Here is a 14,296-nt window from a genome sequence, read left to right on the forward strand (position 1 = left end):
GTCTGGAGAGACCATGGAGTGGAATCACTCATTAATAATTAGGCCTGCACCAATATTAACATCATCTAAATTGTATTGAGCCACTGTTTATCAAATTGCTGCAGCTTACCTGAGTTCTTCCTGGATGAGGAAGCTGGAGAACTTAAACAGAGTACATAAGGGCCCACAGTTATTAGGAAGTCGAACCAGGACTTGCTCCAAAGCCCATACCATGTTCTCGTACCTTAGTCTCCACAAGAATTCTTTAAGGTCAGTAATTTTATTCCCATTTTACCTTTCAGAAACTCAAGGATCAGGATTAAATGATAGGTTTCACAGCAAATTAAGAACCATGTGGTCTGAAGCCTAGATTCCTCACAGGTGTTACTTGAGACAGACCCATAGGTGAGCCTGTCCCACACATTTGAGGATATTTAGCTTCCCTGGACTTTACCCTCTAAATATCAATAGGGACCTCAAGACTGTGCCCTCTCTTAGTTTGAATGTCTTTTACGAGGTGTCATATTTGCATTTCTTAATTTCAAAGCTTATCTCTTAACATTACACTACATTTCCTCCCATAGCAATTTTTAAATCAACAGTAATCAAACTCAACTCTTGATCATAATTTGGAATACTTAGAATAAGTGGAATAATTGTAAATGTAAATCATTTTAATCCAGAATCAGAGATGAGAGCATCTCACCGGATTCCCTGATTTACAGATTTAACCAACTCCTTTGTTCTGTCTTCAAGTCCCTGAGAGTAGAAGTAGAAGGCAGATTGTTAACTGACTGGATTCAGCCCACATCCTGAACTCAAGATTGGGGCCTTTTTTTTAAAATTTTTTTATTACTGGTTGACTTCAGTTTAATGTATCTGACTGAGCCATGTTTGTTTGTTTCTTTCCTTCTCTCTCCCCCTCTCTTCCTCACTCTCTCTTTTGCGGTACTGGATATCTAACCCAGGGGCACTGTACCACTGACGTACCTTTATTAAAAAGGTACCCTGCTTAAAAAATTTTGAGACAGGATCTTTTTTCCTCCTCCTCCTCCTCCTCCTCCCTTTTTTTAAAAAATTGTTGATGGACTTTTATTTAATTAATTTATTTATATGTGGTGCTGAGAATTGAACCCAGTGCCTCACAGATTCTAGGCAACTGCTCTACCACTAAGCTGCAACCCCAGCCCCCGAGAAAGGATCTTTCTAAGTTGCCTAGGTTGGTCTCCAACTTGGCTATCCTCTGCCTCAGCCTTCTGAATCGCTGGGATTACAGGTGTGCACCATTGGGCCTGGTGCCAAATTTGTTTTCTGATGAGTGATTTTGGCCTGTCAGAGGGAGAAGTTGGGAGGGTTGATGTAATTGAGTTGAAACAGCACACCATGAAACTTCAGAACCTGTTTGTGGATATTTTGGAAAAGATTTTTCAAACATGGTCTTATCCTTAAGCAGTTCTATCATACTGACAAACCTGATTGCCTACATAGGACTTGTCACTGGTACCTTAGCATGTATTTGGGAAGCAGGCTTCCCCAGAATTTAGTAGATGAAAATATATTGAATAATCTTATATATCCAAATCCTGAAAGTTCCCATAGAAGGAAAGAATTTTTGGTGATTGAAAAAATGTTATTATTTATAAGAGTACCCACTTGTTCGAGAGAATTTGTTGAATGTTTTTGCTGTGTGGAAGATAGACTTACAAGTTCTGTGGATGAATGGATGTAGATTTTTGCCTGTTGTTTCTGGTGTTGTTGGTTTTCACATCCTTTCTGATTGTCAGTGAAAGGTAATTATAAAAGATGACTTTCTTACATCCACTTAGGTAACTAGAACACTCTTTGTCCACTTTCAGGGTTAAAGGCTAGTTCTGGTAAAATACCTTCTTTTCCTCACAACATCAGTCCCACTTGTTTAATAGTGTGCCTATCAAATATGAAATGTATTTTGGAACAGATTTAATAAAGAAGTTGATTCATTATTGAGGGAAGGTCACCAAACAATTATAATCTTTTTAAGAAGCATCTTTAATCTCATGGAGTTGGTGGGGCATGAAATTGGGTCACAGTGAATCAGTTAAACTGCAGTATGGGGAAACTGTGACCAATGAAGAAATGTCTTGTGATGAACAATAGGAGAGCATTTTGCAGGCTTTGGAGTAAACCACCTCCAAGCCCCCAAATAAAGATTTGGGGGTGTTGGCGGGATATGTGTTTCTTACTGACAGTGGGAAAGACTAGTTCACTAAAACTGTAATACATTTTCATAAGTGATCAAAAATCAGAGATGTTTTGAAATCACCTAATTCAAAATAATTGTCTTTTTTATTCTTGTATAGGGAATGGGAATGTAACCTGGGAAAATGTGTTTGAATTGTTAACTCACTTTGTAAACATCTAGGTCAAGAGTTATTTTATCTCTCTTTTAAGATCATGAGGGAGAGACCACTGATTTAAAGTCCTGATGTTGGGAATTTCTTAAATAAAGCAAACAATAGATTTAGGATATCTCCTGGAGTTGTTCATTCTGATTTCTGTATATATCATCTTTACCCATAACTGTAGTCCATTACAGTAATTTGTAATCATAAAAACTTTTTTTGTATGTGTGATATTAGGGATTGAACCCAGGGCCTTGTGCATCCCAGGCAAGAACTCCACCACTGAGTAATTGATAATTTTAATGATAATCTTGATTCATGAAGACCATATGTAAATTGGGTTCAGGGGTTCTTGTTTAAAAAATCAGAAAGTATGGCAAAATATATTTAAGGAGATGAGAAAACTTTTAGGATACACTATTAGTACAAATAACTTGTGAAAATTTATGCATATGTGCACTTAATTTAGTAAAACCCAAATATGTTTCCCAGAAGTTTTTAGAAAAATCACTCCATAAAACAGTAATCCGGCCATCTTCCCCCCACCAAAAAAAAAAAAAAAAAAAAGCGGGGGGGTGGGGGAGATAAAGACAGTGACAAAAATGTAGAATAGGGCTGGGCACAGTGGCACACACCTGTGATCCCAGTGGCTGGGGGGTGGGGTGGTGAGACAGCAAAAAACAACTCAGTGAGACCCTGTCTTTGAATACAAAACAGGACTGGGGATATGGCTTAGTGGTCAAGTGCCCCTGAGTTCAATTCCCAGTACTCCTCACCCTGAAATGTAGAATAATAGCTAATAGTTTTATACCCTAGAAATATGTTCATATGTTGTGACATGGAAAATATAAAACAGTAAATATAATCCTGAAGGATATAGAAGATTAGTATATAGAATATAGCAAAGTATGCAAGCAAATAAATAAAAATTATACAGAATGTAATCAAGCATTTATTTAACAATATGTGTTGGGTACAGTTCTTTAAGATACACATTAGGGAATCAAAGAGCCACTTCTGGTGCTGGTCTCAAAGACTAGAAAGAAATTATTCAAAATGGTAGGTGCTTCTTACCAAGGATAAGGTTATCAGTATTTTTTTTCCCCAGGAATGTTTTTATTTTCTAAATATTGTTCCAAGAACTTTTACTTTTGCAAACAGGGGTGAAGTAAGGCAGGGGTTGTATAATATGTTCTAGAAAGATTTTTCAATTACCAAAAGAGAAAATAAAATATCCAGGCCAGAAAGTTACTTTTTTTTTTTCACTTATATAAGTCCAATATACTGTTAAATAACTGAACCACTTGAGGATTTCTGTCTTAACCTCCTGAGGGGCACGATGCTTTGTAAACCTTCACTGCTGCTGCTTTAACCATACGGATTTAGTTCATCATGGCAGTGAGTGAATGTAAGAATGATTCTTGTGTAGATTCAGAGAGTCAGGTGAAGCTTTTTTTTGGTCCCTGGCTGACCTATATGGACACTTATTTTTTAGCTGAGAAATACATGCAGTGGAGGGAACCCAAGAGCCTAGTTAAGTGCATCAGTTTCTTTAGGACATTAATTTGCTTTAGAGTTCTGAGAAATAAGAGCTTGTGAATTGTTGGAGATTCATAGCAGCCATCAGCATATTCAAGGCTTTGAGACATTTTTGGAGCAAAGAAAAAAAGGTAATTGCAGCCAAAGGAGGGGTTTCAATGGGACATGACTGACATCTAGGAAGGGATGGGCAGGGAGGAGAGAATGGCAATTGAAGAGGGGGAAGGAGTGACCAAGGTGACTCCCAGCCAGTTCCAGGAGTTTGTGAAACCATCACTTCTCCAAACTAACTATGTGGTTGCAACAGGGTCAGTTTTACATATTCATGAAGGTTGACATTGCTTCTGTTGGGATGAATTTTTGTAACTTTGAAAAGTTGTGTTTAAAATCACACTTTTTCTAAATTACACAAACAGATCCCTTTCAATTCTCAGTAGGGGATTGTTACTTGCAAGAATATTTGTGATTTCAACTGTGTAAATCCGTTGTGTAAATGTATTTCATGCATTATGTTTACTTATATCAAGAAACTCCTCTGTTGAATTTTCAGTTGATGGGTTTTCTTATTTAGAAAAAATTAATGATATAATTAACCTCCTACTATTTGTTTCTGTAAAGAGAAATCTATTTCTTTTTAATGTTTGTACTATTTCCTTTCAAAGAAATCTTATCAAGGTCTGAGTAGAAAAATCATAAGCCCTTATTTTGAGAAGTTTAAAGGTCTGGAGGAAATTAAAGGAGAATTTGAGGAACTGGGCAAAGAAAATCCAAGAACCCTGAAATTATCGGTAGATAACAAAATTAATTGATGTCCAGAGAATAATAAAATGTAGTATTTGGGGTTATCTTTTATTCCAGGCATCTCTACTGGACAAAGTTTATTTCCAGTGCTGTGGACAATTGCTTTGAACTTCTGCCAGTGACAGAGTCAGTCAGAGGTTCAGAGCCTTAGTGACTCAGATAATCCCCACAGGCCCCTCCAGATAATGTCTAGCACACCACTGAAAGGACACTTTGGAGTCTCTTGCTCATTTCCAAGTCCCGGACAGTTTTTCCTGATATTCTTTAAAAACTATTTCTTGAGCAATTTCATTCACTGAATGGTTACAGTTTTAGACTCTGACATAAATGCTCTTTTTATTTATGTTAAAAATATCAAGAATATTCCAGATAGGTATTTGGAGTTCCGGTGTCTTGTATTGCTACCATGGCCTTCACCCCCAAAGTGGAGTACTGAAAATATTATAGTTAAGGTTGTAGGCACTATTTCTTCTCATCTAAATATCTCCTCTAATGACTAATTGAATAACACTCTCTGCTGTTTAGTTTCTTTAAACTAAGGGAGAGGCAGGGCATTCAGTATAAGTATGTATTTTTAATGAAAAAAATGTAGAAATAAAACAGTATGAGAAATTCTAATTTTCTGTGTACATATAGCTGAAATGAGACAGCCTGGGAACTGATTCATTTAAGAATATTTATGTGCAATGCCCATTGTAAAAATCCCAGCAACTTGAGTGGCTTGATCCCAAGTTACAGGACAGACTGAGTGACATACCAACATGCTGTCTCAGAATGAAAAACAAGGGGGTTGGGGATATAGCTCAGTGGGATAGTGCTACTGGTTTAATATCCAGTACCACACATGCACACCTCCCCCCACACCAAAAAATTTTTAGTGGGAAAATTTGTTAGTTTTAATTATGAATTTAATATTTAATAGGATGAAATTTTGTTTCTTGTCATATGACAGCCCATATAGTAACAAATATTTTCCAGTACTGCCCCTCAAACTGTCATTTACTTTGTGAAGGAATTGATACATCAGATGCTATCTATACTGGGATTATAAACCAGAGATGAGAATTTAGAGACATTCTCAAAAATTGACTTCTTACTATCAGTGAGAACCCTGAGGAAAGAAATTGAAAAGTGATAAATGCATTTCTTTAAAAGCTATACCTCTGATGTCTTACTAAGTGAAATAAGCAATTTCCTCTGTTTATCTAAAAGAAGGTAATTATTTCTTAAAGAAACATGTCTTTCTATAAAAATTTAACGTAGGTTACTGTCATAAACTTCGGTGGTGGTTGTTATTGTTATTGTTACAAGTCAGCTGAGTTTCACTTGAGAAAAGGTAGGAGGTAAGGATGTCTCAAAACTCCCAGGTTAGGAACCCACTGGGCTCCAATTCTAGATCCTGCTGTGTGTGGCAGAGACATCTGACTGGTGACTTCCTTTAGAGTTTTTTTTTTTTTTTTTTTAATTTTTTATTGTTGGTTGTTCAAAACATTACAAATTTCTTGACATATCATATTCCACACTTTGATTCAAGTGGGTTATGAACTCCCACCTTCACCCCATAAACAGATTGCAGAATCACATCAGTTACACATCCATTGATTTACATATTGCCATACTAGTGTCTGTTGTGCTCCACTGCCTTTCCCATCCTCCACCATCCCCCCTCCCCACCTCTCCCTTCCCCTCCCCTCCTCTCTCTCTACCTCCTCCACTGTATAACCCTGAGGGTCTCCTTCCATTTCCATGCAATTTCCCTTCTCTCTCCCTTTCCCTCCCACCTCTCATCCCTGTTAAATGTTAATCATCTTCTCCTGCTCTTCGTCCCTACTCTGATCTTAGTTACTCTCCTTATATCAAAGAAGACATTTGGCATTTGTTTTTTAGGGATTGTCTAGCTTCACTTAGCATAATCTGCTCTAATGCCATCCATTTCCCTGCAAGTGACAAAATCATAGAGTTTCTTGATTTCCATTCTTGAGGCAAAGAATTAGATTGGTTGAGTCTATCATTTTAGCCATAGGCTCCTGGCCAGTTTCAATAACTTTCTTTGGGTTAGACTTTCCTTCACATCCAATCAACTGTGTGTGTGTGTGTGTTTGTGTCAAGTGATACAGAAATGGCAGTTAAAAGATAACTTGACTAGAGGTTGTGGCAGAATCCCCAGAAAAGGGAGTAGTTGAAGAGATACCTGAAATGTGTGTCTGGTACAAATCCAATTTGAATAAGTTAGTTGATTCTTGCTTAAAAACATTTTCATTAATCTACCTTGGAATTATGTTTATGCACACACCCATAGCCCCTTATTTTTTGCCAGTGCTAGGAATTGAACTCAGGACCTTGTACATGCTAAACAGGGTTCTACCTCTGAACTTCTTCCCCAGCCCTCAGATTTTGTATTTTAGTTTGTTTTTTTATTGGGCTATACTTGGAATTTCTTATGGGTCCATCTTATTATTTGCTTGCTAAATTTTGCCTCTTTTAGAAATACAAAAGGCAGTTTTTGTGACTTTCAAAGTTTATTATGGTGACTTGTTTTGAATTTTCTTTTGAAGTTATAAGGTTACTTCAAAGTATTTTACAAGTATTTGAAATTGCAAAGTTCTCATTGTTCAGTGAGTTCCGTTAATTTCCAGTAAATACCTATTCTTCTCCATATTTAAAAATAATCCAGACTCAAAAGGCAAGGCACTTAGTTTTCAAGTTATTAAATCACTGCACTATATGCGGTGTGTTTGGGATGTTACATGACTTGTGCTTGTGAGACATAGTATTACTATTTCAAGAAGAGGCTACTTAGATTATGGTAGATTAAACACAGTGTAGAGAATTATTTTTAAAAATTAATGGTGATTAATCCTTCTTAGGTTAAAAAATTATTTTTGGTAGAGGAAAAAGATTATAAAATGGGCTGGGCATGGTGGCACATGCCTGTAATCCCAAAGGCTTGAGAGGCTGAGGCAGGAGAATCACCAGTTCAAAGCCAGCCTCAGTAATTTAGTGAGTCCCTAAGCAAATTGGCAAGACCCTGTCTCAAAATAAAATATAAAACAAAAGGGCTGGAGATTGGCTCAGTGGTTAAAGCGCCCCTGAGTTCAATCCCTTATTAAAACAAACAAACAAGTACTATAAAATGGACGGTACATTTTCAAATGTAATATGAAACGAATTACTTAATTACCAATCCACAGTTTATTGGTGCACATGTAATATTTTGAGAATAAAGTTTTATTATGTCAGAAAAGATTGTGTGGACAATTTCTCCATTATTGCAAACATATTTCTATGGCTTGCTGTAGGCCAGGTGATGGGCATGGATTAACAGTGTGGGGACAAATCATGGGAGGACATTACAGGGAACGGTAGGAGCAAACATCTAGTAATGCAATTTGTCTCTTGAGGTGGGTAGTAATGAAGTGTTGAAAAGAATAACTGAATGTGGCAAGTAAAGATGGTTTTGTGGTTAACTGAGAATCTTGATTTGATATAATTGGTAATGGACAAATGCATATGTTTTTACTGGGTGCTTTTGCCCTTAAGAAGCTATGGTTGATAACATGAGGAAGATCATTTTGGCACAACTATGGTAGGGATTTAAAAACAGCCCAAAATGCTGTCATTAAATTGGAGGCAGGGCATTGCCCAAGTGGCCCTCATTGACAAGACCTGTGATGTTTGAAAACTACTTCTTCAACTTGTAAAAGTTCTAGGAACCTCAGTCGCGTGTGGGGCAGCTTGTGAAAGGTAAAATAGGGTTTGAGATTTGTCTCTGGAGGGGAAGGTGTAATTTGAAAATTAGTTTGAATTTAAAAAACACTTTTTGTTTGAAGTATTCTGTTCTGTGTCCCATATGCTTCAGTTATCACCAGTGAACCAACTGGGAAAGGTATTTGGCAGTCTCACAGGCTCGTGTGATGGGTTCAAATGAGATGCACAAAATATGTAGGGATTGTGTCTGTCCCCTAACATGGAAGGGGATGTGTTAGTTGATGTTGTTATTTATCATAGCGAATGGAAATGTGATTACTGGGTGTGCTGTTTTTTTCTGTGCTAAACCTTGATTCCCTTCAGGGAAGCTGCACTTCTACCTTGATGCCCAATAAATGTTGGTGGAATGAGGGCATAAAGTCCCTTATCTTTCCTCAGCACTTGGTCACTTTTGGTGGGAAGAGAGAGGACCCAATGTTTACTTTGAGGTCACACTCAAAACTGGATTTATTTTCACACTTTTACTGATTCTATTTTGTTCCCCCAAATTTAAATTTCCCATTTCCTGAAGCATAGTTGTCAGTATTTAGAGTAACTACCTCCTTAAGTGTGTGGTATCTTTCTCTGGAATTAATTATCCCAGATTCTCTCATTCATCCCCCACATTTAGTAGATGGCAATTTGTAAAATCTGTCCTTTTCTGCTGGGCAGCCTGTCCAAAACTCCTCTACTCAAGTGCCCTTACAGAGGAAAAGGAAAAGGAAAAGCTGCTTCAGAGGCAAGCTGAGAACTTGATAAGCTCCCAGGGTAGTTAATAGATGACCTTTTATGTTTTGTATTTTGTTTTATATTTTGGCCAAGCCCCTCAGAGAAAAGAGCTCTGTGAGTCACCTAACAGAATCCTGATGGGCTCTAAGTTCCGGCAGGCTTGAGGAAGGGCTGGGAGAAGACATCCAACTTTTTCCTTGTATTATTCTTTGAATCTGGAAAAAGTAAGAATGCAGCAGAGTGAAGGACAGATTTAGGCTTTCCTTGAGGGTAATGGAAAGTCATTCTCCTTTGTGAGGAGAGTTGGAACCAGCTGCCAGCAAGAGGAAGCCTCCTGGGTGACTCTGGCAAGAGACTGCAACTTTCAGTCCCCAAAGCTGAGACCATGCCCAAGGCTTTCCAGTGACTCGCCAGATAGTCAATGTTCTTCTCCAAGCAGAGGAAAGGAAGGGATGGATCAATGAAACTGTCTTTACTAAGAGTTAGACATTAAAGGAAGAAGATGCAAGCTTTGTATAAAAGAAGAAAACACCAGCTTTGTACCTTAGATTTTATATTCTTTTGAGTCAGGCTCTAATTTGCATAACACTCTGTTTATAAGTAAGAATGAGAAGGTTTTCAGTGTGTTTTATTATTCTAATAAAGTACAGTTTTAATGGAAAAATATTATTAAATTGATCTTGTGCTGTTACTGGTCTCTTGGTATTATTCATGTCTAATTACATGCCATCTTCCCCTGAGAAGAAGTAACTGAACTATAATAACTAGGTCGGGACATGGCTGTCAAAAATGAAGCATGCCTGCTGCGATTTCCACGTCACACATCCATGGCACACAGTGGCAACACAATGGCAGCTGATTTGAGCACTTTCAGTGTTGCTTCTGGGCAGCCACCACCAATCAATCAGTCTCAATCAATCAATCAATCAATCAATCAGTCATGTTGACCTCTAAGATGAAACTTTTGCCCTCCATCATTTAAGAGGAAGTAATCAGCATCGAAAGGGCTGGCCCTCCAGATGCAAATTTGTAAAATGGGAATTTGCCAGTGCTTTGTAGAATGTTGGGAACTTTAATCTTTTCTTTCCTCAGCCTTGGTGCTTAAGCCCATTCATTTTTACCCTTGGAAACTTCTACTCCAGTGTGTTTTTCTTGAAAGCAAGTCACCAGTAATAAACACATAGAAATTCAAAGATTGCTACGCCAGATTTTTTTTCAGATTAGGAGAAGGGCACCAGATTGTGCCCTGTCCCTTCATCAGTATTCTTCTGAATGTCATTGCATTTATGTCTACAAAGATTTTCACCTCACTTTTTACTCAGTCCTGATTGAAACTTTAGAGCTATGGCCTTCTAATTTAGGATGTTTTTTTTCCCCAGAAGCTCTATCATGCATGGTATGCATAGTTAACTTGCTCATTCATACAGTCCTTGAAAAAACTTTTATCTTCACGAAATGTATCCATTGAAAAGCAAGCCCGCAGCTTTCACTATGCATTCCCTGTGCTAGATCCCATATATGGAAGATCACCAGAGTGCTCTCAGCTGCTTTAGCAGTTATCTAATCTATAAGGCCTATTTTTGTTCCCTGTCCTCAAGCCACTTGCTAAGAAAATACTTCTTCCACTTCACAGAAGGAAGGGATGTCAATATCCTTTACTTGTGATGATCGCAGAAACAATTTGGAACTAGAAAATAGTGAAAGGACCACTAAATGCTTTGAAATTGAGGAGAACATTCCAGTACATTCATCATTAAGTCAGAACTGACTTACTTGTACAACATTGTACCCTGAAGGAATTTGTCAGACTTGATTTGGAACCCTGTCCCACCTTCTCAAAGTGCAACCTTGATTTTTTATCTTAGACATGTTATATCATCTTTGAGCCTAGTGTGTGTGTCTGATTGAGTTGGGGTTTCAACCTTTTCACTCCCTCCCCCAGTATTCTTGTAGGACTACATGGAGAGGTATTTGATGACTCCTGACAGTCATAGTTGTTGTCACTGAGATACTATTTTGTATTTACCAATGAGAATACAGGAAGACCTTATTGACAGCTAAATGTCTTTGATGTGTCCTGTTGTCTTTAAATAAGATATATTTGTCTTATTTTACTCTCTCTCTCTCTCTCTGTCAAGGGCAGAATGGAAAGTTCCCTTTTTGAGTTGCGTTCCCATTTTGGCCCTGCTTTTTGAAAGTACTTATGATGGAAATTAAATAGCCTTGTGGGTTTGTCATGTTGGTGGAAGGTGGCGTTTTCAATAACTCTGGTGGTAATTTGCCTCTCTGCATTTGTGACTATCTCTGAGGGCCATCATGTTCTTTTAGTGTCTCCTGTTGCAGAGGGAAAATGTATAGTGCAATAAAACCAGTTAATGTTTCAGAAGATTATACCTTGGGAGTGTATGGGTTCCTGTGGAAACCCTTCTTGGAGGTACAGAAAGATAACTGGACTTACTCTATGGGTGACAGAACCATTTGGTTTTTGGAATTCAGATGACGTTTTGGATCCTGCATAACTGATTCTTTTTCTTTAAATGATTCATGGGCAGGACCAAGACAACATGTTCTGTATCTAATCATGTGGCTTTGTTTCTGAGAACACTTCCCTTTCTGTTTATGTAGACTCTAGCCCTGCATAAAATCTTGAAAGAGGAATAGCTTTGCCTCACCTACTGACATTTTTGAGTTCATACACAGTCCTGCTTTTTTTTAAATTTATTTTTTAGTGTTAGGTGGACACAATAGCTTTATTTTATTTTTATGTGGTGCCGAGGATCAAACCCAGTGCCTCACACTTGCTAGGCGAACGCTCTACCACTTGAGCCACAACCCCGGCCCCTGTACTGCTGTTGTGAGACAGTTGTTATCTGTAGACTGGGGGATTGAAAGGCGAGTGATTCACCTGAGATGGAAATTCAACCAAGAGATTTTATTGGGGGGCTGCCTGAAAGGGAAGAAAGGAGAGGAAGAAGCAGCAGTATGAGTCTGTAACCTTCAGTTTAACAAGGGTTGCTTTGGCGATGTGGTGGGTGCTGATTGGCAGGGTGACCGGCGAGTGGACACTGTGTCCCATGGTATTAGTTGAGAAAACTTTTGACTTTGGTGCCCTTTGGAGAGGAGGTGGAGGGGTAAGGGATTATGTGATGTACTTAATTGGGGAGAAACCCGATGGGGGAAATAAAACCAAAAAGCAAGGTCTCCCACACACCCAACAGGGAGTGAAACAGTTTTCAAAGGAATTGGAGGGTCAAGCAGGTTGCTACATTAGTATCTTGGTCTAGCTTCTGGCACAGACAAGATAGGTTATTATCTTTACTTGATAGTTGTTTTTGCATCTGTAGAAAGAATGCCAAACCCCTTCTGGCTCTTTCCTTTATCCCCTCCATCCTTGCCTTATCAAGTCTTGGGCACAGCAGAACATTCATTCTGGACATCAGGAAGACCCTTTTCTTTCTATTTCTCCCATAAAACTGTTTCTTTGCCCTGCAGTCTCTGGAGAACTTGCAGGTTGACCTCAAACAAGCAACCGACCAGCCAAAACACCTTCCTTAGACATGGGAGCATTTTTCTGAAATAATATCACCTTGGAGCTATCCTACTTTTCTCTCCCTAAAGCATTTTATTTTGATCCAGGTACAGAGATTCTTAGACTGCTAGATAGATCCCTGAATAATAAAGATCCCTAATAACCTCAACAGCAGGCAAGACTACTATGTGGTGTTTGAAGTCAGGGCAATATTGACCTTTTGGAAGAGTAGTGGCTATTGTATGTTCATGTTTTAGTCAGCTTTTTTTTTTTTTTTTTTTTTTTTTGCTGCTGTGACTAAAAGGATCCAACCAGAACAATTGTAGAGGAGGAAAAGTTTATTTAAGGACTCATGGTTTCAGAGGTCTCAGTCCACAGACAGCAGGCTCCATTCCTCTGTGCTTGGGGTGAGGCAGAACATCATGGTGGAAGTGTGCCAGAGGGAAGCAGCCCATGTGATGATCAGGAAGCAGAGGGAGAGGTCGCCACTTGCCAGATAGAAATATACGCCCCCAAAGAACCACTTCCTCCAACCACACCCTGTGACTTCAGTTACCATCCAGTTCATCCCTATCAAGAGATTAATTCACTGATTAGGTTAAGACTCTCACAACCCAATGATTTCTCCTCTGAACCTTCTTGCATTGTCTCACATGTCAGCTTTTGGGGGAGACCTCACATCCAAACCACAACAGTTCACTTTAGCAGAATTTTGGATTTTCTTTATGAATGTAATCTAATAAAAATGTTTATTAAAAATGTATCTTTTCCCTTTTATATAGTACTGTAATTCACATGTGAAAGTCTTTCATGAAATGAAATGAAGAAGCAGTTTTAATCCTTTAGTGTGATTGAAGGATTGAAGTCTGTGTATAAATTTTTCGACCATACACCTGTGGACACGGTCTGAGTTGTTCCACTTAGCTTGCTATTGATTGCATTTTTGTAGAAATGAAAATTTAAACATTTTGTTACCCCTTTCTATTTCAGAGTTGTAGTTCTTTTTTGGGTATTTGGAATTGAACCCAGATGCGCTTTACCACTCAGCTACATCCCTAGCCCTTTTTATTTTTTGAGACAGGGTTTGCTACATTGCTTAGGGCTCGCTAAGTTGCTGAGCCTGGCCTTGAACTTGTAATCCTCTTCCTTCAGCCTCCAGAGCTGCTGGGATTACAAGCATGTGCCACTGCTCTTGGCCAGAGTTGTAATTCTTTTTTTTTTTTTTTTTTAATTTAAGTATTTATTTTTAAATTTTAGGTGGATACAGTATCTTTATTTTATTTTTTTATGTGGTACTGAGGATCCAACTCAGTGCCTCATGCATGCTAGGCGAGCACTCTACCACTGAGCCACAACCCCAGCCCCCAGAGTTGTAATTCTTATAGTTTGAATAATATGCTTCCTAGTTTATTGTTCTCCTTATAGTATATTAGTGCTTATTTGCCTAAATAGAGAAGGGTTAATTTATGAAGGCACATGATTTAAAAATTCACACTGTCCTATTGGATGCACTTGGTGTATGATGTTTTATTGGTGTTGGATTTACATTCCTGCTTCTGCTTGGTTTTGCCTAATTGCAGGTTACTCTGAA

At 38.3% G+C, this 14,296-nt stretch overlaps 1 protein-coding gene across 5 annotated transcripts in view; it reads left to right on the top strand.

Moving 5' to 3' along the window:
* Sgms1 (sphingomyelin synthase 1) overlaps positions 1-14,296 on the top strand; it is a 297,666-nt gene that overhangs the window by 139,235 nt on the left and 144,135 nt on the right. The window lies entirely within an intron of this gene.

Source organism: Marmota flaviventris, chromosome 4 (genome assembly GCF_047511675.1).
Source record: "Marmota flaviventris isolate mMarFla1 chromosome 4, mMarFla1.hap1, whole genome shotgun sequence".
Lineage (NCBI taxonomy): Eukaryota > Metazoa > Chordata > Mammalia > Rodentia > Sciuridae > Marmota > Marmota flaviventris.